Genomic DNA, 27,513 nt, shown 5'->3' with positions numbered 1-27,513 from the left:
AGTGATGAGATACATATGATAATCCAAGTACTAGATACTCAAGATTGTCCATAACCGGGGACACGGCTAACCATGATTAGTTTATACACTCTGCAGAGGTTTGCACACTTTTCCCCACAAGACTCGATCTCCTCCGTTGGATTTCTTGCACTACAGGTTGTTTGAGAAACAGATGACCAAGACACAATCTTTCAGAAACATTAACTCTTTACTCCGGGCAGACCATACCAACCTACATCCCTCTACCTGCTGATCCACCTCTTGAAGAGCTCATGCAACTTACTCAACTATGTTAGAGCCCATAATAGCATGTGGCTGCACACGAAAGTTTCTAGCATGAAATATCTCAGTTCCCTTTGAGCCTGGGTGGCGGACCTTAGGATTATCACACGGGTATTCCGGGACATCCTAGGACAACACTGGATTCTCCAGGTGCCCGACAAACAATCGACCCAGATGTGTATTAAAGTTGCCACCTTATTAATAATCTCACATCTGTCATGGATTCACTCACCCAAACCACGTCTACGAGCATAGCATATCAATATAAGCAATACTTAGAAGTAACTCCCAAGGTTTGATAATAACAGGGAAATAGGTTCTACCTCATCAACTACTTCCCGACCCACATGTTGACAAGTCCTAACCATGCAATGTGTAAGGTTTGAAACTAATGCATAAAAATTGGGTGATAAAGGGATATGATCAAAGTGTTACTTGACCTGCTGATGATCCGTAAAACCTAGAGACTCGTAGTAGCACGCTTCGCACTCCGGGTGTTCTATCGCAAACAAACAATAGCATACATAAGCAATCAAGCAAAGAAGCACGAGTAAAACTCAAATAAGAGATCTAACCAGAAAGTTCAACTTAAGAACTCCGGTTTGCAAAAAGAATCAAATCAAACGGAGCAACGAAACTCAAACGGCGAAAGAAACAAGATCCTTTTAATAATCTGGACTAAAGTCAAATTTTACAGTACCAAAATCTTGTTCAAGTTGGTTAAACGGAAAGAGGGTTTCGAGACGAAGATCTAGGCGCTTGAATCGACTAATTCCAATAAACGAGCGAAAAGATAAACTAAAACGAAAATCGGATCTCAAATCACGATTGAAAATAATCACGGAAAATTGGAGAAAAAGAAAAACTGATGAACAGGCTAACGAACGATCGTTCTCTGTGTGCGGCTAACGAGTGAACACCGTTCGATAAAACGAACGTACGGAAGAACACCCGCTAAATAAACTAAACCGGAAAAAAATAAAACCGATCTATTCTAAAAAATGAACCCAGGGTTTTCTAAAAAACCGGATCGTTTTTTTAAACCGAACGGTGGCTTATACCTCCGGCGAGGTCCGGTGAGGCGGGCTGGCTCCGGCGAGGTCCAGCTGCAGCGGCGGGTGCCGCGGGGCAGCGACAGCAGGCAGCGGCGCGGTTCGGCAGGCGGCGCGGTTCGGGTGGTGGTGGAGTTGGGGCGGGGGCGGCCTATATATAGGAGGGGGTGCTAGCTTGGGGGAGGGGGCAAGGCGGCGCGGGGGAAGAGTCCCTGCCGGACTCGGCGTCGAGCGGCGGCGCTCGCGGTCTCCTGGAGGGAGACGAGGTGCGGGGCGGTTGGGCCGACTCGGCTGGGCTTCGGCCTAGTCGGGCGCTGGAGACTTTTTTTAATAATAATTTCACCGAAACTTCAATAAATCCTAGAAAATAAAAAAAACTAAAAATGCCAAAACAAATTTTCACCATCTAAATAAAATATTTAGAACAAAATGAACATTTTCTTGGCCCTAAAATGCAACTTTGAAAAAGGTGCAATTTTTCTAATTCAAATAAAATAGCAATAAACTCCGAATAAAATCAAATATTTGATTTTAATATGTTTCCTCCAATATTTCATTTATTTTGGAGAAGTCATATTATCTCCTCTCATATATTTTAATATGAAATATTTTCGGAGAGAAAAATGATTAAAACCAACAATCCTCATTTCAATATTTGATAAAACTCAAATATGAAAACAAGGAAATCCCCAACTCTCTCCGAGGGTCCTTGAGTTGCTTAGGATTTTGAGGATAGCGAAACAAAATGCAAGAAAATATGATATGCATGAATGATCTATGCATAACATTCCAAATTGAAAATTTGGGATGTTACATTTTGTGTGATTGAAGTTTTCAAGTTTTGGGTGAGATCACGATGGATGAAGGAATAAGGAGTGGCAAGAGCCTAAGCTTGGGGATTCCCGAGGCACCCCAAGGTAATACTCAAGGACTCCCAAGCAACTAAGCTTGGGGATGCCTCCCCGAAAGGCATCCCCTCTTTTCTTCTAACGATCATCGGTAATTTTACTTGGAGCTATATTTTTATACATCACATGATATGAATAAATCTTAGAGCGTCGTGTACTTTTTAATTTTCTTTTTCATAATGCACCATGCTGGTATGAGATGGTCCTTGGTTGATTTATAGAATTCTTCATGCACTTCACTTATATCTTTGAGTATGGCTTTATAGAATTCTTCATGTGCTTCACCTAGATCATTTGAAGTTTGGATTGCCTGTTTCTCTATGCATATATTTGTTAGAGCGTGGGCATATCTTTTGTAGAAAGAAATAAACTCTCTTGCTTCACTTACATCTATTTAGAGAGTCATCATGAATTGATCATTCACATGGTTAGTCATAAGATCATACATAAAACTTATAGATCACTGAATATGATATGTTTGATTCCTTGCAATAGTTTTGTGATATAAAGATGGTGATATTAGAGTCATGCTTGTGAGTAATTGTGGACTGGTAGAAATACTTGTGTTAAGGTTTGTGATTCCCGAAGCATGCACGTATGGCGAACCGTTATGTGACGAAGTCGGAGCATGATTTGTTTTTGATTGTCTTCCTCATGAGTGGCGGTCGGGGACGAGCGATGTTCTTTTCCTACCAATCTATTCCCCTAGGGGCATGTGTGTAGTACTTTGTTTGATAGCTAATAATTTTTTGCAATAAGTATGTGAGTTTATGACTAATGTTGAGTCCATGGATTATACACACTCTCACCCTTCCACCATTGCTAGCCTCTTCGGTACTGTGCATTGCCCTTTCTCACCTTGAGAGTCAGTGCAAACTTCGCTGGTGCATCCAAACCCCGTGCTGTGATACGCTCTATCACACATAAGCCTCTTTATATCTTCTTCAAAACAACCATCATACCTACCTATCATGGCATTTCGATAGCCATTCCGAGATATATTGCCATGCAACTTCCATCATCATCATATACATGACTTGAGCATTCATTGTCATATTGCTTTGCATGATCATAAGATAGCTAGCATGATATTTTCATGGCTTGCCTGTTTTTTGATATCTTTGCTATGCTAGATCATTGCACATCCTTGTACACTGCCAAAGGCATTCATATAGAGTCATGTTCTAGATATCGAGTTGTAAGTAAATAAAAGTGTGATGATCATCATTATTAGAGCATTGTCCCATGTGAGGAAAGGATGATGGAAGCTATGATTGCCTCACAAGTTGGGATGAGTCTCCGGACTTTACAAAAAATAAAAGAAGCCAAAGAATCCCACAAAACAGGCCAAAGAAGCCCACCAAAAAATAAAAAAAATGAGAGAAAAGAGAGAAGGGGCAATGCTACTATCCTTTTACCACACTTGTGCTTCAGAGTAGCACCATGTTCTTCATATAGAGAGTCTCTTGAGTTATCACTTTCATATACTAGTGGGAATTTTCATTATAGAACATGGCTTGTATATTTCGATGATGGGTTTCCTCAAATGCCCGATGTCTTCATGAGCAACCAAGTTGGATGCACACCCACTTAGTTTCATTTGTGGGTTTTCATACAGTTATAGCTCTAGTGCATCTGTTGCATGGCAATCCCTACTCCTCGCATTGACATCAATTGATGGGCATCTCCATAGCATGTTCATTAGCCGCGTCAATGTGTGACTTTCTTCCTTTTTGTCGTCTCCACACAACCTCCACCATCATATTCTATTCTACCTATAGTGCTATATACATGGCTCACGCTCATGTATTGTGTGAAAGTTGAAAAGGCTTGAGAACATTAAAAGTATGAAACAATTGCTTGGCTTGTCATCGGGGTTGTGCATGATGAAATACTTTGTGTGATGAAGATGGAGCATAGCCAGACTATATGTTTTTGTAGGGGTAACTTTCTTTGGCCATGTTATTTTGAGAAAGACATGATTGCTTTATTAGTATGCTTGAAGTATTATTGTCTTTATGTCAAATGATAGACTATTGCTTTGAATCACTTGTGTCTTAATATTCATGCCATGATTAGATTATATGATCAAGATTATGCTAGGTAGCATTCCACATCAAAAATTATCTTTTTAATCATTTACCTGCTTGTAACACCCAAGATGCGGCTATATCTCCCACGTGTCGGAGCATGACTTAGAGGCACAGCCGCATAGTAGGCATGTCACAAGAGGGGTAATCTTTACACATCCCATGTAATAACAAGAATGGGATAAAGAATTGGCTTACAATCGCCACTTCACACAATACATTAATATATCATACATCATCCAGAATACAATCAAGGTCCGACTACGGAACCAAAATAAAACAAGACAACCCCTAATGCTAGATCCCCGATCGCCCCGACTGGGCTCCACTACTGATCAACTGGAAACAAAACAACACAACGAACACGATCTTCATCGAGCTCCTCCTTGAGCTTGGTTGCGTCACCTGCACTGGTATCATCGGCACCTGCAACTGTTTGGAAGTATCTGTGAGTCACGAGGACTCAGCAATCTCACATCCTCGCTATCAAGACTTTTTAAGCTTAAAGGTAGGAAAGGGTAGTGACGTGGATCTGTAGCAAGCACTAGCATATATGGTGGCTAACATACACAAATAAGAGCGAGAAGAGAAGCAAATGCAACGGTCGTGAACTAGAAGTGATCAAGAAGTGATCCTGAAACTACTTACGTTCAAGCATAACACAAGGACCGTGCTCACTTCCCGGACTCCGCTGGAAAGAGACCATCACGGCTACACACGCGGTTGATGCATTTTAATTAAGTTAAGTGTCAAGTTCTCTACAACCGGACATTAACAAATTCCCATCTGCCCATAATCGTGGGCATGGCTTTCGAAAGTTCAAAACCCTGCAGGGGTGTCCCAACTTAGCCCATCACAAGCTCTCACGGTCAACGAAGGATATTCCTTCTCCCAGGAAGACCCGATCAGACTCGGAATCCCAGTTACAAGACATTTTGACAATGGTACAACAAGACCAGCAAAGCCGCCCAAATGTGCCGACAAATCCCGATAGGAGCTGCACATATCTCATTCTTAGGGCACACCAGATGAACACTACGTACAACTAAAACCAAACCTCAAGTTTCCCCGAGGTGGCGCTGCAAGTGGCTCTTTTTGGACCAACACTCAGGGGAGCACTGGCCCGGGGGGGTTAAAATAAAGATGACCCTTGAGTCTGCAGAACCCAAGGGAAAAAGGCTTAGGTGGCAAATGGTAAAACCAAGGTTGGGCCTTGCTGGAGGAGTTTTATTCAAAGCAAACTATCAAGGGGTTCACATTATAACCCAACCGCGTAAGGAACGCAAAATCAAGGAACATAACGGTATGACGGAAACTAGGGCGGCAAGAGTGGAACAAAACACCAGGCATAAGGCCGAGCCTTCCACCCTTTACCAAGTATATAGGTGCATTAAAGTAAACGAGATATAATAATAATGATATCCCAACAATAATCCATGTTCCAACAAGGAACAAACTTCATCTTCACCTACAACTAGCTACGGTATAAGAGGGGCTGAGCAAAGCGGTAACATAGCCTAACAACGGTTTGCTAGGAAAAGGTGGGTTAGAGGCTTGACATGGCAATATGGGAGGAATGATATAGCAAGTGGTAGGTATCGCGGCATAGCAATAGAGCGAACAACTAGCAAGCAAAGATAGAAGTGATTTCGAGGGTATGGTCATCTTGCCTGAGATCCCGCAAGGAAGAAGAACGAGTCCATGAAGAAGACAAACGGACGTAGTCGAACGGATCCTCATAACTCCGGAATGAAACCAAAGCTAACGAGAGAGGCAACCCGGAAAGAAGCAAGCAACATAGTAAACAACCATGACATCAACATGGCATGATGCACAACCAAGTATGATGCATGTCCGGTTTAATGAGGCATGGCATGGCAAAGTGCGCAAGCAAAACTACAAGTTAAGTGGAGCTCAATATGCAACGAGTTGCATATTGACGAAACACCACAACAATTATTTAGTTCTCTCCCATTTAAGTACTCAACAAAATCAAATGTTGGTTAGCATGGCAAGAGGTGAAGCATATGAAAACTACCTATCTAGGCAAGTTTAAATGAGGCCGGATATAACAAACAGCAAATCCAGAAACTCCTCATGTGCATATTTTAGGTTTGGTACTGTTCTGCCCTATGTTATTAAACATGAAAGATGAGTGCACCATGTTAAACTAGGCATTTTTCTACGCCATTTACATATATAGTTCATTGAATTTGGAGCTACGCTTATTAAGTTATGAAATAATTCATTTTAGCATGGCATAGGAGCAAAATAAAGCAAACAATAGTTTAAACATTTCAAACATGGATGAAAGTGGCATATTATGAAACTACACAAAATTCTAAGAATTTTATATATAAAGTTTTTGCATATGATGCACAGTTGTTGAGTTTTAATATGCATGGAGTTTAGGGACTTTTCTGCAAATCTGGTAAACTCTGGAATAATTGCTAAAATCGCAGAGCCAAAAAAAATACATTATGGGCGGAATATAAGCAGAGGCCCAACAGGGTAACATGCGTAACATGGTTAAACAGGCGTAACATGGTTAAACAGTGCTCCAAGAGTAATATAGTGGAGGGCTGCGGGGAGCTCACCATGGGCTTGGCCCGTTCGGTGGAGAGGCTGGCCAGAGCCGGGACTTGCTGGAGGATGCGGCCCATGCAGACACGAGGAGGCCGGCTCGGTCTCGCGGAATCAAGACGAGTAGGTGCAGCGGTCAATTGGCAAACGGGAGGTGGACCAGGCGCGTAGAGAGGAAGCGGTCAACGCGAGCGCTCGTCGTCTCGTCCTGTCGCTCGACGCGGAGATTACAGTCAGGCGAGGCGGACGAAGGTGGGACTCCGGCAAGCCGCAGGATGGAGAGGGGTCGATATGGGAGCTCGGGGTCTCTGTCGATGAGGGAAGGGCTCATCTCACTCGCACAGAGGCGAGGCCGGCAGCGGCTACGCTGGAATGGGGGGACGGCGGCGCCCTCCGATGGATGAGGAAGACGGCCGGACCAGGGGCAAGGCAAGGATGCAGATCCGGCAGGGCGGCTCCATTCTCGGCAGTATGCAATGGATCTGGCTAGGTGGCGGCCGTGCTCCTTCAGGCTGCCTCGATGGCGGCGCTGTGTTGAAGAGAGAGGGAGAGAAAGATGCTTTGTGAGAAAGAGGAACAGAAGCACGGGAAGAGAGGGAGAAGGGGTGGCGATGCTCATCTGCGGGCCCGTCGGCGGCGTGGGTGACTGGACGAAGGCGGGAAGGAGGTTGCAGGCGCTGCGGTTGGTGCATCGAGAGGAGTGTCTGGTTGGTTCGGTGCCAAAATCGAGGAGGGGAAGGTGGTGGTTGCTGATTTGGAGCGCGGGAGATCCCGAGGAAGAGGGGAGTTGGTCGGGTGGTGGCAGATGGGAAGGATGGATGTGACAAGCCTAAGAACTAGGGTTTGACTGGCATATATAGCAGATGGATTTTTGGGTAGGGGCTACCTCATCCCTCCGATCGTAATCGGACGGTCGAGAAATAAATAGGTAGGGAGTCCAATTAAGAAAACAGATATGTTTTAGGGATGTTAGGGGATGATCCGGACCCAACGGTGATGACTGCCCGGGTCGGGTTCGGGACAACTTTCGAACGCGCGCGAGGAGGGCCACGGGCTGACGAGAGAGGTTAGGTTGGGCCTGGCGGTGAGTGGTAGTGGACTGTGCAGAAAGCCTTGGGCTGAGAGAAGAGAAGAGAAGAGAGAGACCCGGCGACTGTTTCCGGAGACCGAAAACGTCCGACGTATGACCGGCTATATTGCCGCTATAGTTTAACGGTGGTGCTATCAAACGAGCTCCGAATGTGATGAAACTTGGCAGGCGGCCTACTGACAACAAAACAACATCGCACGCCAACTTTCATCCCATTCCGAGAACATTTTCCGGCCACTTATAAAATACTATTTCGGACATGCCGCGGGCGCGTGCAAGTGTGTGTGGACTCAGAATGGACAACGGAAGGAACAGGGAGACCGGGACGGATGCAAGTTTTGAAAACATGATGATGCAATGCAGATGATGACATGGCAAGAAGCAACACGCAAGCAAAAGACATGGCAACGATGACGAATAACTGGAAGACACCTGGCGCATCGGTCTCGGGGCGTCACACTGCTCTAGTACGAGCAGGAATTACGCTTGGGGATGCTAATACGTCTCCATTGTATCTATAATTTTTGATTGGTCCATGCCAATATTTTACAACTTTTACATACTTTTGGCAACAATTTATACGATTTTCTTGGACTAACATATTGATCCAGTGTCCAGTGCCAATTCTTGTTTTCTGCATGTATTTTGTTTCGCAGAAAATCCATATCAAACAGAGTCCAAACAGGATAAAAACTTACGGAGATTTTTTTGGAATATATGTGAATTTTGGGAAGTGGAATCAACACGAGATGATGCCCGAGGGGCCCACAAGGGTCAGCGGCGCGCCCCAGGGGGTAGGGCACGCCCTAGGCCCTTGTGGCCACCCCGCAAGGCAGATGGAGCCCTTCGTTTGGCGCAAGAAAGCTAATATCTGGATAAAAACCATGTTAAAATTTCAGCCCAATCGGAGTTACGGATCTTCAGGAATTTAAGAAACGGTGAAAGGACAGAAACAGGGAGCTATCGGTGTCAAAACCGGCGGATCTCGGGTAGGGGGTCCCGAACTGTGCATCTAAGGCGGATGGTAACAGGAGGCAGGGGACACAATGTTTACCCAGGTTCGGGCCCTCTCGATGGAGGTAATACCCTATGTCCTGCTTGATTGATCTTGATGATATGAGTATTACAAGAGTTGATCTACCACGAGATTGTAGAGGCTAAACCCTAGAAGCTAGCCTATGATTATGATTGTTCTTGTCCTACGGACTAAACCCTACGGTTTATATAGACATCGGAGGGGGCTAGGGTTACACCGAGTCGGTTACAAGGGTGGATATCTACATATCTGAACTGCCAAGCTTGCCTTCCACGCAAAGGAGAGTCCCACCCGGACACGGGATGAAGTCTTCAATCTTGTATCTTCATAGTCCAACAGTTCGGCCAAAGTATATAGTCCGGCTCTCTGAGGACCCCCTAATCCAGGACTCCCTCAGTAGCCCCTGAACCTGGCTTCAATGACGATGAGTCCGTCCCGCAGATTGTCTTCGACATTGCAAGATGGGTTCCTCCTCCGAATATTCCACAGAAGATTTTTGAACACAAGGATCATGTTCGGCTCTGCAAAACAAATTCCACATACCACCATAGAGAGTATAATATTTCCACAAATCTAATCCGCTGAAAACTTTTCATAACGTGACATCACGCCATGGCCCGGTCATTATTCAAACCTTTTTCTCAACCAGCTACTACACGTATTGCGAGGCGGTTTTCTTGGCACGTGTTGTCGAAGCAGAGATCGTGTCCCCTTATTACGGGATTCTCATCAATACGGGTGTGGGTAACCCAACCGCGCCTGCTGGTATGACTCCTCGATTTTAGGCAAGTTCCGAACGGCCACGCGGAAGACACTTGATATTCATCCTCTTTATAAAGGGGCCAAGGCCTGTCCTTTTATTCTCGCGCTCAATACTTCCCCTCCCCCACCTCGAGTTCCAACACCCAAGGCTCAGGCTAAGTGCCTCGGACCTTCAACCATGTCCGGATCCAACCTTCAGGGTCGGTCGATGGCCTCCTCTGTCACCGAGGGGGACATCAGGTAGCTAAGGGAAGCCAAGTATCTGACCGCTGAAATCTCGCACAGGCTGCCTGCTCAAGGGCAGGTCATCCCCACTCCCGAACCCAACGAGAGCGTCGTATTTGTTTCCCACTTCCTCCGAGGGCTAGGCTTTAGTCTTGATCCCTTCGTCAGAGGGCTTATGTTCTATTACGGGCTTGATTTCCATGATCTAGCCCCGGACTCCATCCTTCACATCTCGTCGTTTATCGTCGTGTGTGAGGCCTTCCTCCGCATCACCCCACACTTCGGCTTATGGCTCAAGACCTTCAATGTGAAGCCGAAGATGATCGATGGGCGACACGTGGAATGCGGAGGTGCCATAATAAGCAAAGGCGCCGATGCTCCATGGCCAATGGGTTCCTTCCTGGAGGTGTCCAACTTATGGTAGCGGGAGTGATTTTACATCACGGCTCCCCGAAGTACTAAGTGGGTATCTGCCCCCGCCTTCCATTCGGGCCCCCCGCCACAACTGGCGTCATGGGTCAACAAGGGGCTGGACTGGGGGCCAGTTAATGACGTGCCAACATTGCAAAGTCGCATCCGAGATCTCCTCAAGAGGGATGTCAGTCTCGTCAAGGTAATGCAGTTTATGCTAGTTCGTCGGGTCCTGCCATGCCAACGCCGATCTCTCCGTATGTGGGAGTTCAACCCGGAAGGACCGCGAACTATTCAGCAATTCTTCGGCATGACGCTCGAAGGGATGTATGGATTGTTCTTCAGATCACGAATAAAGTATCCGGACACCACCGAGATACCCATCTAAGTAATTCCGCGGCCGAACATGTTGTCTTTTTATTTGTCACAATATCATTCTGAAAAAATTGATCTTGGCCAGGACTGGATAAGAAAGGCGAAGATGATCAGGTGTTCGGCCCCCCTTCCCAAAGGCTCACCGGATCCTGTGCTAGCCAGGATGCTCGAGCATGCACTTTATCAAGTGCCATCAGGGGAAGATAAAGGGAGGGATAAAGAAGCCGAAAGCGGGCCTCACGCATTACTCGTCCAAACCGGGGGGATTAGTGTCTCCATGAAGGAGGATGATCAGAGAGAAGAATCTAGAATCCCCTCTCCCCAAGGAAGGAAAGGACTGCCTCTGACGACTCGGAAATGAAAGGTTCCAAACAAGGGAAGAAACCTTCGCCAGGAGGCACTGCCCCAGAGGGCGTCCTTACCGCACAGTGCCCGCAAGGGGGCCAACCCTCCACCGAGCTGTAAGTGAATCAAGAGTACTTTTGGTAAATATATCCTGCTTTATCTCTAAGGACAATAACCGAGACATATATCTTGCAGTCCGGCTCGTAGCCCTTCCCAGCAGAGTTCGTCTTCGAGGGATCTTCTTTCGGAGAAGATGGAGAGAAAAACGCCTCCCCCTGCCTCCCCGCCTCCTGGGACGGACGACCCTGAGGTGTCATCACGAAGGGTTTCTCCTGATACGCCAAGGCCAGAAGGTAACCCTTCGGCCACCCGCAGTTCAGAATATTCGTCTCCTATGGAGAGCAACAAAAAGAGTCCGAGACTGTCCGGTGGGCAACCGGACGCACTGATGAGTCTTTTGGAGAAAGCGGCTATTTTAGAGGAGCATCGCACTTTAATGAGTACGGTGGTTGAGAGGATCTCATCCGCCACAAGTGGGTTGCATGAAGCTTTTACGAGCCTGCTAAGAGGCTTTGAGGTACGCAAAGTAATATATAAATTTTTTGACGGTACCGCACACGCTAGGTGTGGTCTATATAGATAGTAGCCCCTGAGACTCTGGTTGTTGTCCAGAGGCAGCAAACAGAGGATCATAGTCCCAGGTAATAATTGCGCTGCTTTCATGTGCAGGCGGCTGACGGTCCGGTGGCTGGCCGGACTGCTGAGTTTGCCGGTTTGAGCCGACAACTTAATGCGGCAGATGCCGACATTGTGCTTGTGAACAAGCGGCTTGACGAGGCACAGGGTATGTATTTTCGGGTGGTCAAAAATATTAAGAGGGGCATGATGCTAGTATCTATAACATGCTGTGACTGCAGATGGAGCTGCCGCCGTGGAGACCCTTCAGGCTTAACTTGCCCAAGCCAAGGAACAAGCCAGGAGGAGTGATGTGGCCGCCCTAAAGGCGGCCGAAGAGTTAAGAGCCGAACAGGCTTCTCGTTGCCGGAGCGAAGATAAAATAGCCAAGATGGCTATTGAGCTGAAGGATGCCGCCTACCAGTATGAGCTGCTTGAAAAGGAAAGCCAAGCGAAAATGACGGACATGGAGAAAACCATGGTAGCAGCCAAGGAGACCCGCTCTAAAATCAGAGCGGCGAAGGAGGAGCTTCGTCAGGCCGGCGATATCACGGCTGGGAAGCCCTTTTTGTTGCGGACGAAGTTCGGAGATCCGAAGTATGCCCCTCTGGATCAACTATGGAGTGCTGCAAACACGTATTCGGACCTGGCAATGAGTGCTGCTGATGCGACTGTGTTCTTCAAAGATCACTAAGTGGAAAAGTTGTTCTGGTCGCAGTTCAGTGCTCCGACGCGCCCGCTGCTGTTAAATGAGCGAATGGCCGAGTGGGTTGAGCTCCATAGGTTGTCCGGGCTTGCCATGAGGTCTGTCGTGGATCATCTTTGGCCGGAAGGACCAAGGCTGAATAGTTATTTTGGGTTAGTGCAAAGATTCCTTGGCACTGTGCCGCATATTGACGCCATAAAGAGGTCGGCGTGCATAGAGGGTGCGCGGATGGCTCTTGCCCGTGTTAAGACATACTGGGCAGAGATGGATGCCACCGCCATTGCAAACCGAGATCCGGCCGTAGGCCAGGTCTCAGCCAAGCACTATTTTGGAGAAGTCCTAGAAGATGCCCGTTTAATAGAGGCTCAGTGCTTGAAGAGTATCATGTTCGAGTGACATGTATCCCAATTTGTAAAAACAATGCTTTTGGCTTATAAAAGGTTGTGTTTATACTTTTGCCTGAAAGTATTATGATGCCTCCTGTGCGGCCGTTTTATGTATGTATATAACCTGAAAGTTTGCAGTCGTCGGCTTCAGCCCCCACGCATATAATGCGGGGGTGTTCGGAAAAGCGCGTATTCACCCTTGATCCAACATCTTGGTCCATTAAGGAGGTGATAGCACGGCGAACAAGGCAATCAGACTATATTGCTTTAACACTTTCACTTAGCCATAGGAGTTTGACAGTGGGGCTACTATATGGCCCCTGGTACTTCCGTGCTTATCCGAATACGGTGCGCATACATACATGACCGGAAAACCTGTCCTTCATTAATGCGGAGGAATCGCGAAGATTCCGCTGAGTCCTCGAGTGGTTGACCAGTCTTGCACTTTGTCATGACAGTCAGTTTTCAGCTTTCTCTACTGAGGTGCTCATCCAGATGAACCAGGGCACAATCACAGTAGTTCTCCTAGTGCCACCTTAGCCGATAGAGCGGAACGTAAGGTGGCAAAACACGGGAGCCGAGCAAACCCAACTATTGACCAAAGACATGATTCAGAGCTGATGCATATAAGGCCAAACTCGCGATGCTGAACACTCCCTAAGGTATTCGTTCTTTACAACATATACTGGGCTGAGTAACGCCCTCGATAATAAGCCCTGAATTTCCAGGTACGTGCATTAGTCTGACGTGACGAAATGTCAATAACGCCAGCATCCCTCTTGGTCATGTTGAGTATCCTGAGGGTGTGAAGCAACAAGAGACAGTAAAAAAGGTTTACACGGGGTCTTAATCTAAAAAGAAACCTTTGAACGGGGCCCTGCTGCACGTCTGCGCCTGTGTCTCCATTGTGCCATATCCTGGAAGGGTGTAGCACGATGATCATCTGTAAGAGAGGAAAGCCCAGGTGAAAGTTTTTGTGCGAAAAACTGGTTATTCTTAATAAACCATTAAAATTCAATCTAAATAAGATCAAGGTGTACTATAGTCCTTTTTACATGTGGGAAGCCCCTAGCACCACCTATGGGGGTATATCCATCAACCCAGTCTTAGGTTTATCTAAGCTATTACAGCTAGTGATTCGCCGGACTCGTCTAGCCATGTCCGTGGTCTTGACGACCGATCATATATTCTGATTGGAGAGGGCATTCAGTGTTCGGCTACTATGTTGGGGAACATAGTAATTTCAAAATTTTCCTACGCAGACGCAAGATCATGGTGATGCATAGCAACGAGAGAGGAGAGTGTTTGTCTACGTACCCTCGTAGACCGGCAACGGAAGCGTTGACACAACGTAAAGGAATTGTCATACGTCTTCCCGATCCGACCGATCCAAGTACCGAACGTACGACATCTCCGAGTTCTGCACATGTTCAACTCGGTGACATCCCTCGAGCTCCGATCCAGCAAAGTGTTGAGGGAGAGTTTCGTCAGCACGATGGCGTGATGACGGTGATGATGTTCTACCGACGCAGGGCTTCACCTAAGCACCGCTACGATATGACCGAGGTGGAATATGGTGGAAGGGGGCACCGCACACGGCTAAGGAATGATCACGAAGATCAACTTGTGTGTCATGGGGTGCCCCCTTGCCCCCGTATATAAAGGAAGGAGAGGGGGAGGTGCGGCCGGCCCAAGGGGTGCGCCCGGAGGAGTCCTACTCCCACCGGGAGTAGGACTCCCCCCCTCTTGCCTTGTTGGAAAAGGAAGGGGGAAGGGAGAAAGAGGAAAGGGGGGTGCCGCCCCCCCTTCCTTGTCCTATTTGGACTAGGGGGGAGGGGGCACGCGGCCTACCCTGGTCGGCCCTCCTCTTCTCGCTTAGGGCCCATGTAGGCCCAATAACCCCGGGGGGTTCCGGTAACCCCCCGGTACTCCGGAAAAATCCCGATTTCACCCGGAACGTTTCCGATATCCAAATATAGGCTTCCAATATATCAATATTTATGTCTTGACCATTTCGAGACTCCTCGTCATATCCGTGGTCACATCCGGGACAGCGAACAACCTTCGGTACATCAAAACACAAAAACCCTAATTACGATCGTCACCGAACTTTAAGCGTGCGGACCCTACGGGTTCGAGAACTATGTAGACATGACCGAGACACGTCTCCGGTCAATAACCAATAGTGGAACCTGGATGCTCATATTGGCTCCTACATATTCTATGAAGATCTTTATTGGTTAGACCGCATAACAATATACGTTGTTCCCTTTGTCATCGGTATGTTACTTGCCCGAGATTCGATCGTTGGTATCTCAATACCTAGTTCAATCTCGTTACCAGCAAGTCGCTTTACTCGTTCCGTAATACATCATCCCGCAACTAACTTATTAGTTGCAATACTTGCAAGGCTTGAGTGATGTGCATTACCGAGAGGACCCAGAGATACCTCTCCGACAATCGGAGTAACAAATCCTAATCTCGAAATACGCCAACCCAACAAATACCTTCGGAGACACCTGTAGAGCACCTTTATAATCACCTAGTTACGTTGTGACATTTGGTAGCACACAAAGTGTTCCTCCAATAAACGGGAGTTGCATAATCTCATAGTCATAGGAACATATATAAGTTATGAAGAAAGCAATAGCAACAAACTAAACGATCAAGTGCTAAGCTAATGGAATGGGTCAAGTCAATCACATCATTCTCCTAATGATGTGATACCGTTAACCAAATAACAACTCATGTCTATGGTTAGGAAACATAACCATCTTTGATCAATGAGCTAGTCAAGTAGAGGCATACTAGTGACACTCCGTTTGTCTATGTATTCACACATGTATTATGTTTCCGGTTAATACAATTCTAGCATGAATAATAAACATTTACCATGATATAAGGAAATAAATAATAACTTTATTATTGCCTCTAGGGCATATTTCCTTCATACTAAAGCCGCCACACGTTCCTCCGCACGTAAGGAACGTTCTGTGTTTCCGCTAACTGTGATGATGCCACGTGGATCGGGCATCTTAAGCTTAAGGTATGCGTAATGCAGTATCGCATTAAAACGAGTGAAGGCCGTTCTTCCGAGTAGCGCTTGATAACCACTTCAGAATGGAGCGATGTCGAAGGTTAACTTTTCAATTCCGAAGTTGTCGGGAGAACCGAATACAACCTCTAGTACTAGAGAGCCCGTGCAGCGGGCCTCTGAGCCTGGTATTACTCATTTAAAGGTAGTATTGCTTTGGCTGATTCTTGTCGGGTCTATCCCCATTTTGTGGACTGTGTCCTGATATATCAGATTAAGACTACTGCCGCCGTCCATAAGGACTCGGGTGAGATGGTATCCGTCAATTATTGGGTCTAGTACCAAGGCAGCCGAACGTCCGTGCCAGATACTAGTCGGGTGATCCCCGCGATCAAAAGTGATCGGGCAGGTCGACCAAGGGTTGAACTTGGGGGTAGAGGGCTCCACGGTGCATACATCTCAGAGTGTGCGTTTGCTCCTCCTCTTCGTTACGTGAATCGTGTTCACTGTTTTGACCTCCGGTGGGAATTTTTTCTGTCCCCCAGTGTTCGGATGGCGAGGCTCATCCTTGTCTTCGCTTGGTGTCTCCCTCCCCTTGTGTTCGGCGTTTACCTTGCCGTCCTGCTTGAAGACCCAACATTCTCTGTTGGTGTGATTTGCAGGTTTGTCGGGGGTGCCATGAATCTGACATAATCTATCTAGAATCTTGTTTAGGCTGGACGGTCCATCTCTGTTGCCTTTAAATGGCTTTTTCCGTTGACCGGGCCGAGAGCTCCTGAATCCGGCATTTACCACCGTGTTGTCTGGGTTGTCTTCATTGTTTCGATGCTTGCTTTTATTGCGGCGTGGTTTTCCATTGCCATCCCTGACTTCGGATGTGCCCGGGTTGCTGGTGCCGCTATGGGCCAGCCAACTGTCTTTGCCCGCGCAAAAGCGGGTCATGAGGCTTGTGAGGGTTGCCATTGTCCTCAGTTTTTCCTGGCCGAGGTGTCTGGTGAGCCATTTGTCCCAGACACTGTGTTTGAAAGCCACTAAGGCTTCGGCGTCCGGGCAGTCGACAATTTGATTCTTCTTAGTGAGGAATCTGTTCCAAAGCTTTCAGGATGACTCTCTGGGCTGTTGAATTTTATGACTTAGATCGTCTGCATCCCGAGGTCGGACATAGGTCCCTTGAAAATTATCCCTAAAAGCATCTTCGAGCTCTTCCCAACTTCCAATTGAGTTTTCGAGGAGGCTCTTCAGCCAGTGCCGAGCTGGTCCTTTCAACTTGAGGGGTAAGTATTTGATGGCGTGCAGATCATCTCCGCAAGACATGTGGATATGAAGGATAAAGTCCTCAATCCAGACCCTAGGGTCTATCGTTCCGTCATATGCCTCTATGTTCACGGGTTTGAATCCTTCAGGAAATTCGTGATCCAACACCTCATTGGTGAAGCATAGGGGGTGTGCGGCACCCCTGTATTTGGATGTGCCATGGCATTCTGACGGTTATAGTGTTCTGTTTTGATTCTATGCCGGAGCGCGCTTCCTTGATCTGTAGATGGATCTGGTCAAACAGGCTTTTTGGTGCAAGTCCTCATGTAAATCGTGCACTGACTTATGTTCAACATTGTTAGCCGCCCTATCGCAGCCACGCGGTGGTCGATCCGGCTGTTCGGCCGTTTTATTTTGGGCTATGTAGGCTCTAAAACCTCATCATCGCATTCAGGCAACAGCTTGCGCTTTGGATAGCTCTTTGTGTGGCAACTGCCACCGTACTTTTCTTCAGTGTCGAGCACTATGTTCCATCTATTGTTGAGTGTATTTTGCGTGTCTTTAAGCCTTTGCTTCTGCTTCTTTAGACTCCTCGCGGTGGCAATAAGCCTTCTATGGAGGTTCTCTTGCTCCAAGTGCCTTTCCGAGATGATGTGTGCATCGTCGTCCGGACTGTTCTCCTCTTTGGAGACAGGTTGGTGAGCTTTACCCTCGGCGTCGCCGTGATCGGGCAACGGCTTCGTACTATGTTTGGCGTCCGCTGGTTCATCCTGCTCTATCGCTAGGTCCATGTGGTCGTCGTTTGCTTTGGAGTCATCCAGGGTATTATTCTTTCCTGCGCTGTTATCGTTGTTTTTGCCGAGGTGGGATTTGGAGCGGCGCCTATGCCGTCGCTTTTGTTGCTTCTCGAGGGAATTACCCTCCGTTGCATCCTTCCGTTCCTCGTCATTGTTTTCTTTGGGTGTATCCACCATGTATATATCGTGTGATGAAGTAGTTGTCCAACGCCCTATGGGCGGTGGTTCCTGTTCCTCTCCTGCATCGTCATCCATACCGTCGATGTCTTCGGAGCCGAAATCAAGCATGTCGGTTAAGTCGTGGACAGTGGCTATTAAGTGGGTGGTGGGTGGGCAATGAATTTCTTCGTTGTCCGCCTCCCACTCAAGCCGGACATAGTTCGGCCGAGGATCTCCTGACAAGGAGAGAGACCTCAATGAATTTAGCACGTCGCCCAAGGGCGAGTGCTGAAAGATGTCTGTGGAGGTGAACTCCATGATCGGTGCCCAACCAGATTCGATAGGCACGGACGTGGGTGGTTTAGAGCCTGTGGCTGGGGATGAACCCAAGGGTCTGGCAACACAGGTCTCATAGGGGGTGAAGTCAGTATTCGGCTCTATCGCCGCTGAGTGTGCGGCCTCCATGGCGGGGTCTATCCACCTGTCCTCGGACGACATGATCTGCTTCGGATCGAGGGCCGGAGTAGCCACAGGTGTGATCTCCCGGACACCGTCTGATGGCAGAGCTAGGTCATGCTCATCGAGACTGTGTGTCGCACCTGACATGGGCTCGAATCCGTCAAATATCAAGTCTCCGCGGATGTCGGCAGTGTAGTTTAGGCTTCCAAACCTGACCTGATGGCTAGGGGAATAGCTCTCGATCTGCTCTAGATGGCCAAGCGAGTTGGCCCGTAGTACGAAGCCGCCGAATACGAAGATCTGTCCGGGGAGAAAAACCTCACCCTGGATCACATCGTTGCCGATGATCGAAGGAGCCATCAAGCCTTATGGCGACAGCACAGTGGAACTCACAATGAAAGCACAAATGTCAGTGTCAAAACCGGCGGATCTCGGGTAGGGGGCCCCGAACTGTGCATCTAAGGCGAATGGTAACAGGAGGCAGGGACACAATGTTTACCCAGGTTCGGGCCCTGTCGATGGAGGTAATACCCTACGTCCTTCTTTATTGATCTTGATGATATGAGTATTACAAGAGTTGATCTACACGAGATCGTAGAGGCTAAACCCTAGAAGCTAGCCTATAATTATGATTGTTCTTGTCCTACGGACTAAACCCTACGGTTTATATAGACACCGGAGGGGGCTAGGGTTACACAAAATCGGTTACAAGGGTGGAGATCTACATATCCGAACTGCCAAGCTTGCCTTCCACGCAAAGGAGAGTCCCACCCGGACACGGGACGAAGTCTTCAATCTTGTATCTTCATAGTCCAACAGTCCGGACAAAGTATATAGTCCGGCTGTTCGGGGACCCCCTAATCCAGGACTCCCTCAGGAGCGCAGAAACAGAAGGAGAGAGAGAGAGAGAGAGAGAGAGAGAGAGATCCAATCTCGGAGGGGCTCCCGCCCCTCCGCCGCCATGGACACCAAGGACCAGAGGGGAAACCCTCCTACCATCTAGGGGGAGGCCAAGGAAGAAGAGGAAGGAGGGGGCTCTCTCCCCCTCTCTCCCAGTGGCGCCTGAACACCGCTGGAGCCATCATCGTGTCGACGATCTACACCAATAACTTCACCGCCGTCAACACCAACACGCCCCCCTCTATGCAGCGGTGTAACACCTCTTCTTCCCGATGTAATCTTTACTGAAACATGGTGCTCAATGCTATATATTATTTCCCAATGAGTATGGCTATCCTATGACGTTCGAGTAGATCCATTTTGTCCTATGGGTTGATTGATGATCGAGATTGGTTTGAGTTGCATGTTTTATTATTGGTGTTGTCCTATGGTGCTCTCCATGTCGCGCAAGCGTGAGGGATCCCCACTTTAGGGTTTGCAATATGTTCATGATTTGCTTATGGTGGGTGGCATGAGTGACAGAAGCACAGACCCGAGTAAGTAGGTTGTTTGCGTATGGGAATAAAGAGGACTTGATACTTTAATGCTATGGCTGGGTTTTACCTCAATGATCTATAGTAGTTACGGATGTGGTGAAATCTTCATCCCCGGCCAGACTTCCGTGTTCGTCAGCATTGTTGATGTAGGGTGGAACCCTAATGGTGCCGATCTTTCACGATTTCAAGGTGAAACGGGGAAGAACACGAAGAACACAAGAGGGAAATCACTCAAATGGACAAGACACAATCACACATGTGCTAAATCCACATACACACGGAGAGATACACGATCCAAAGTCAACAAGGGAAGATACAAATGGTAGCTAGTTCATGCCATGAAGGGGTCTTGAATCCTAGGAGGATCTTCCCTTGAAGGGGTCTTGAATCCACTTGGGCGATCTTCTCACATGGGGCCCTTGGTTTCCATGGGAGTAGGGGCAAGTGCATGAGCAAAGCTCTATCTCAATGAACTAATCCTTTGCTAACCATAGATGGAGAGGGGAGAGGTCTATATAAGTGCCAGTACAAGTTGGGACGAGTTGGAGGGGTACATGGGCCAGTGGCCCATTCATAGTGCGCAGACAGGGGCCGGATGTCTGGGCCTTCGCGTCGAGCCAGATTTCTGGGCCGGTTTCGGCCGATTTCAGTTGCTCTATGGATATGGTGTAGCCGGATTTCCGGGGGTCTGGCTGGATGTTCGGGCTGTGCTGGATGTCCGATGCCTGTAGGTGCTTGGCGTCTGGCTGGCTGCTGGGGTTGACATCTCTAGGGGTCGGATGTCTGGGTCAGGGGCCAGATGTCCAGGTCCTATAGCCTTTCTCTGGATCCTCTCATTGTGCTCCTTTGTTCGTGTACTTGAGGACTTGTCCATCATCACAAGCATCTCCGGGAGGGTGTTATTGTTACCTAAGAACACATAGCATTCTGGCTTTAGGTAGTAACCATGTCTCATGTGGGTCATATGAAATATCACTAAGGAGAGATGTCACCTCTGTATCGAGAGTTTTTGTACGTGCTCGTGTCATTGGTCCATTTGGCACTTGGGGGCGTAGGTGGGTCCATGGGAATGACCATAGGATGCTCCGCGTCATCTCCCCCCTTGGGAAAGATCCGACCTTGGATCGAAAACCTCATCACCATGGAAGGGAGATAGATCATTTACGTTGTCCTTATCGCGTGGAATGTCGATCTTGTAGGTGTTGTTGTTGTAGCATGCGAGCACCTTGAAAGGTCCCTCGGTGCGGGGTAGTAGCTTGGACTTGCGCTTGTTGGGGAAGCGTTCCTTGCGAAGGTGTAACAACACAAGATCTCCAATGTTGAATATCATGGGTTGCTTGTTGATGTTGATCTTGGTCGCGAGTCATTGTATTATGACCCACAAGTATAGGGGATCAATCGTAGTCCTTTCGATAAGTAAGAGTGTTGAACCCAACGAAGAGCAGAAGGAAATGATAAGTGGTTTTTAGCAAGTTATTGTGTGCAAGCACTGAAATTATAAGTAGCAAGTAGTTTGATAGCAAGATAATTTGTAATGAGCAAGTAACGAAGTAGTAACAAAGGTGCAGCAAGGTAGCCCAATCCTTTTGAGGCAAAGGACATGCCAAAACGGTCTCTTATGATAAGCAAAGCATTCTTGAGGGTACACGGGAATTTCATCTAGTCGCTTTCATCATGTTGGTTTGATTTGTGTTCCTATGATTACTTGTAACAAGATTTCTCCCGTGACCTCAAGAACAAAAGTAACTACTCACAAATGATAATCATGCTCAAGATCAGAGGGGTATTAAATAGCATATTGGATCTGAACATATAATCTTCCACCAAATATACCATATAATCAATTACAAGATGTAATCAACACTACTAGTCACCCACAAGTACCAATCTATAGTTCCGGTACAAAGATTGAACACAAGAGATGAACTAGGGTTTGAGCGGAGATGGTGTTGTTGAAGATGTTGATGGAGATTTCCCTCCCCAAGATGGGAGAGTTGTTGGTGATGATGATGACGATGATTTCCCCCTCCGGGAGGGAAGTTCCCCCGGCAGAATCACTCTGCCAGAGGGCAAAAGTGCTCTTGCCCAAGTTCTGCCTCGAGATAGCGGCGCTTCGTCCCGAAAGTACTCTCTTAGTTTTCTAGGTCAAAATGACTTATATACCAGAAGATGGGCACTGGAGGTGGGCTGGGCTGAGCACAACCCACCAGGGTGTGCCTAGGGGGCCTGGCGCGCCCTAGTGTCTTGTGCTCCCCAGGTGGCCCCCCTCCAATAGTTATTTGCTCTAGTATTTTTCATATATTCCATAAAAATTCCTCGTGAAATTTCAGGTCATTTGGAATTGTGCAGAATAGGTAGCCTGACGTAGCTTTTTCAGGTCCAGATTTCCAGCTGCTGGAATTCTCCCTCTTTGTGTGAACCTTGCATATTATGAGAGAAAAGGCATAAGAATTACTCCAAAAAGCATTATTATGCATAAACACATTATAAATAACAATAGGTAAACATGATGCAAAATGGGCGTATCATTGTACTTGGCGCTCTATTGTTTGCCTTGTATCTTCATGCACCTTCTTGAGATAGGTTGCTCGTGCACTCGCGTCCATGTTGATGCGCCCTTGTATATGTAGAGGTGGAGTGTCCAATGGGGACAATGGATTGAATCCATAAACTACCTCGAAGGGGGACTTGCCGGTAGTAGAGTTTCTTGCTCGATTGTAGGCGTACTTGGCGATGGGCAAGCATTCCTCCCACTCCTTCATGTTCTTCTTGATCAACACGCGGAGGAGAGTCCATAGCATCCGGTTGGCGACCTCTGTTTGGCCGTCGATTTGCGGATGGTATGTGGATGAGAAGAGTGGCTTGATTCCGAGCTTGGCGCATAGGGTCTTCCAAAAGTAGCTTAGGAACTGGACATCGCAGTCCAACACAATAGTCTTGGGCACTCTATGTAGACGCAAGAGAGATTTGCAACATGTGAAGCATCATCGATCTTGTTACATGGAATAAAGTGTGCCATCTTAGAGAAATTGTCCATAACAACAAATACCGAATCTTTTCCATTTTGAGTTTGTGGCAAACCAAGCACAAAGTCCATACTAATATCTTCCCATGGGTGATACGGAATAGGAAGTGGCATATAGAGAGCATGGCGTTGAGCTTTAGACTTAGCTTTGCGACATGTAGAGCAACAGTTGGTGTAGCGTGAGACGTCACGAAACATCCTAGGCCAACGAACGTGGTTCTTGGAGAGCGTAGCGAATGTCTTGTCGCGTCCAAAGTGTCCCATAAGTCCTCCACTGTGAGCCTCTTGCAAAAGAAACAAACTAAGAGAAGACTTGGGTATACAAAGCTTGTTAGCTCTCATTAGATAATCATCAATGTAATATCGCTTCCAAGTGTTATGTGTTAGACATTTTGCATAAGGAATGGCAAATGAAAAATCATGCGCATATAATTCTTTGATGTGCTCAAATCCTAGGACATTCAACTCAAGTTGAGTTACAAGCAAACACTTGCGGGAAAGAGCGTCCTCCACAACATTTTCCTTACCTTTGATGTACTTGATAACATAAGGAAATGACTCAATGAACTCAGTCCATTTGGCATGTCGCTTATTCAATTTTGTTTGACCTTTAAGGTATTTAAGCGTCTAAAGATCCTACACATGCAAGACTCTCACTAAAGCAAATAACTCTTTGTCATAAATGGGATAGTTAATTTGCGCTCCAGAAAGTTTCTCGCTAAAGTATGCAATTGGGCACTTGTTTTGCATTAACACACCTCATATGCCATTACGACTAGCGTCACAATGCACTTCAAATGTTTTATCAAAGTTGGGTAGTGCAAGCAATGGAGCATGCATAAGCAAATTCTTAAACCCATGAAATGCGGTATCTTGGGGTGGTCCCCAAACAAATGATGCATTCTTCTTACTCAATTCATGCAATGGTGATGCAATAGTGCTAAAGCCCTTAACGAATCTACGATAGAAACTGGCTAGGCCAAGGAAGCTACGCACTTGTTGCAAATTGGTTGGTTTAGGCCAAGTTTTATTAGCACCAGTTTTACTCTCATCAACGCAAACACCCTTAGAAGACACAAAAAATCCCAAGAAAACAAGCTTGTAAACGCCAAAGGTGCATTTCTCTATATTAGCATAAAGGCGCTCGTTTCTAAGAACTTGCAAAACATCCCTAAGATGCACGACATGATCCTTAAGATATTGACTAAACACAAGTATATCATCAAAGTATACCACAACACATATGCCAATGTATTTGCGAAGAACATAATGCATCACATGCATGAGAGTGCTAGGTGGTTTGAATAAGCCCATGGGCATAACTAACCATTCACACAAGCCAATTTTTTTGAAGTCATTTTCCATTCATCACCCTCTTGAATGCATATTTGATAGTAGCCACTTTTAAGATCAATTTTTGAGAAAATGGTGGCTCCACTAAGTTCATCTAGCATATCATCAAGGTGTGGAATGGGGTATCTATAAATAATGGCGATAGCATTTATGGGACGACAATCGGAACACATGTGATAAGTACCATCTCTCTTAGGCACAAGAATGTCCGGAATGGCACAAGGACTTAAGCTCTCGCGTACATAACCATTGTCCATGAGAGTTTGGCCTTGTCGTTGAATCTCTTTTGTCTCGTCGGAGTTGATGCGGTATGGTGCCTTGTTCGGTAAAGGTGCGCCGGGGATGAGGTCGATTTTGTGTTCGATTCCCTGAAGTGGAGGAAGTCGAGGTGGTAGTGATGGGGAACGAAGCATGAAAATCAAAAATTTCCTACGAACACCCAAGATATATTTAGGAGAAGCGTAACAACGAAAGGGGATAGTGTGTCTATGTACCCTCATAGACCGAAAGCGGAAGCGTATATAACGCAGTTGATGTAGTTGTACTCATTGTGATCCGATCATGATCTAACCGATCTAGTGCCGAATGGACGACACCTCCGATTTTAGCACACGTGCGGCTCGATGACATCTCCTCCTCCTTGATACCACAAGAGAAGCTAGAGAAGTAGATGGGATCACAACACTACAAAAAAAGACACATCCGTGACATTTTTGGCCAAATGAAAAAAAAAATTGTCATACTTATGACACTTCTATGACGATAATTGTGACAAAACCTGGTATCATCATAGATGTGGTGGGGTCCTACTTATATGACAAAAAATCATGACAGAAAATGGGCTTTTTGTCCTGGGCGAGCCGGAGACGCAGCTGCATGGCATTCTTTGGGCCGTCCATGACGGAAAAAACCGTGGTAGAAGCGAGGGCGAGGAAAATATCGGGGTGTTGCCGGTTACGGTGGGTGGTCGGGGCCGAGCGAGGCGCGTTTCTCTCGTACACACATGCGCGTGGGTGCGAGGCGTTGGGCTCTAACTGAACCCGGGCGAGGCGTTGGGCTCTAACTAAACCCGAGCGATTGCACTGCAGGCTACGCGTTACTGAACCCGAGCGATCGATCGACGGCTGTTAACCGAACCCGATTGAGCGATTCCTTTGCTACTGCTGCTAACTGAAGCCGATCGATGCTGCCTCTGGATGAATAGTGAGTGTTGCTGGGGGGTGGATGAACAGTTCCCGGTGGGGTGGATGAACAGGACCCCGTGGTGTTGCCTCTGGATGAACAGGACCCCGATCGATCGAGCCGGTTGGGGCTGGATGAACAGGACCCCGTGGAGGGCAGGATGAACAGGACCACCCCATGGAGGGCTAGATGAATAGTAGATGGTGGGGGGGTGGATGAACAGTAGCCCGTGGAGGGGTGGTTGAATAGGAGCCCGTGGAGAGGGCTGGTTGAACAATAGCCGGTGGAGTAGCGCGCGGTGGAGGCTGGATGAACAGTCACAGGTGGAGGCTGGAGGAGGTCGACGGTGGATGAACAGTAGCCCGTGGAGGCTGGAGGGGGTCGACGGTGGAGATGAACAGTATCCCGTGGAGTCCCATTTTGCGGTATGCCACACCCCTCCCGATGAATAGGGCCCCCGTTTCGACCGTAGCGCTCCAACACAAGTCTATTTCCTCCGTTTTGCGGTACGCCACACCCCTCCCGATCAACAGGACCCCGTTTTGACCGTAGGAGGTCCGTTTCCTCCGTTTTGCGGTATGCCAGACCCCTCTCGATGAATAGGATCCCGTTTCGATCGTGGCCGGTCGAACACAAGGCCGTTTCCTTCATTCTACGGTACACCAGGCCTCGTTTCCATCGGCTGTTCCGTCCAAGCCCTCCCGATGAACACGATGACGCATTCCGTTCCAACCCAGCCGGTTGGCTCCCCATGAACACGCCGACGACGCAGTTTCTCCGTTTCGACCCAGCCATGTACACGAGCCATGGCCGTATGTATGCGCGAGTAGGCGTTCGAGACCCTGCCCGTATGTACGTACGTGGCAGTATTTTCTTTCTTGCACACTGGCCACTGTACGTACGTGTACATGCTACGTGTGCGCCTCTACTATGACACGTGCGTGCTTCTACATCGACTAGTATGTACGTAGACGTTCGCTTCGACTAGGTGGGTCTCGACTGTTAGGCACTTCCTTGCGTGCGAAGATGTAGCTGGTGGGTCCTAGCAGTCAAGGGGGCGAATCGTTTTTTTTTTGCTCGGACGCACTTCCTTGCGTGCAAAGATGTTGCTGGTAGGTCCCAACAGTCAGGGGGAAACGTTTTTTTGCGAAATACAGTTGCCCGTCCGGTGGGTCCCTGCTGTCAGGTGGAGGAATAATTATTTTGCGCGTAATAAGGAGGCACTTCCTTGCGGCCGCCGTGGACCCAGCTGTCAGCCTCTCCACGTACAGTACTCTTCCGATGGAATTCGTTCCTTGACCATGTTGACCACGCCGCGTCGAGAGCACCAGTGCGGTGGACAACGACGAGGCCTGGGAAGGGGACGACATGGAGTCGGGGAAGACGCAGCAGTGGAAGCTCGCGCGGAGAGGAGTACGAGGGTTCAGTGGTTTGGCTGCGGTGTGAGGCTGTCGTTGCCGCAGGGCCTGCCAGCACTGGGAATAGTAGGGGCGGTGAGGCCTCTGCGGCAGCACAGCCGGCCACGGGAGGCAGGAGCATGTGGCACGACCGCGCTGCTTTGGGCGGCTGGAGCAAGAAGACCAGAGGTTGAAGAAGCACTTCGGCCGTTGGATGGACATCGTACGGTCACTAGAGGTAGAATCGTTCATATTGACTAAGTTGACAAAGCAATCCATCCCCGTCAACTTAGTAGGCCCACAAGTCAGCCTCCCACCAAGGTGGGTCCCAACTAGCAGGGGGAGTATTCATTTTTTGTGCGTAATAAGGAGGCACCTCCGGTGGGTCCGAGCTGATAGCGGGGGGAACGTTTTTTTCGTGAAATACGTTGGCCCGTCCGGTGGGTCCCAGCAGTCGGGGGGGAATGTTTTTTCGCCAAATACGGTGGCCC

Source organism: Triticum aestivum, chromosome 4A, assembly GCF_018294505.1.
Source record: "Triticum aestivum cultivar Chinese Spring chromosome 4A, IWGSC CS RefSeq v2.1, whole genome shotgun sequence".
NCBI lineage: Eukaryota > Viridiplantae > Streptophyta > Magnoliopsida > Poales > Poaceae > Triticum > Triticum aestivum.
The sequence above is the reverse complement of the archived record's forward strand: the minus strand, read 5'-3'. Positions refer to the sequence as shown.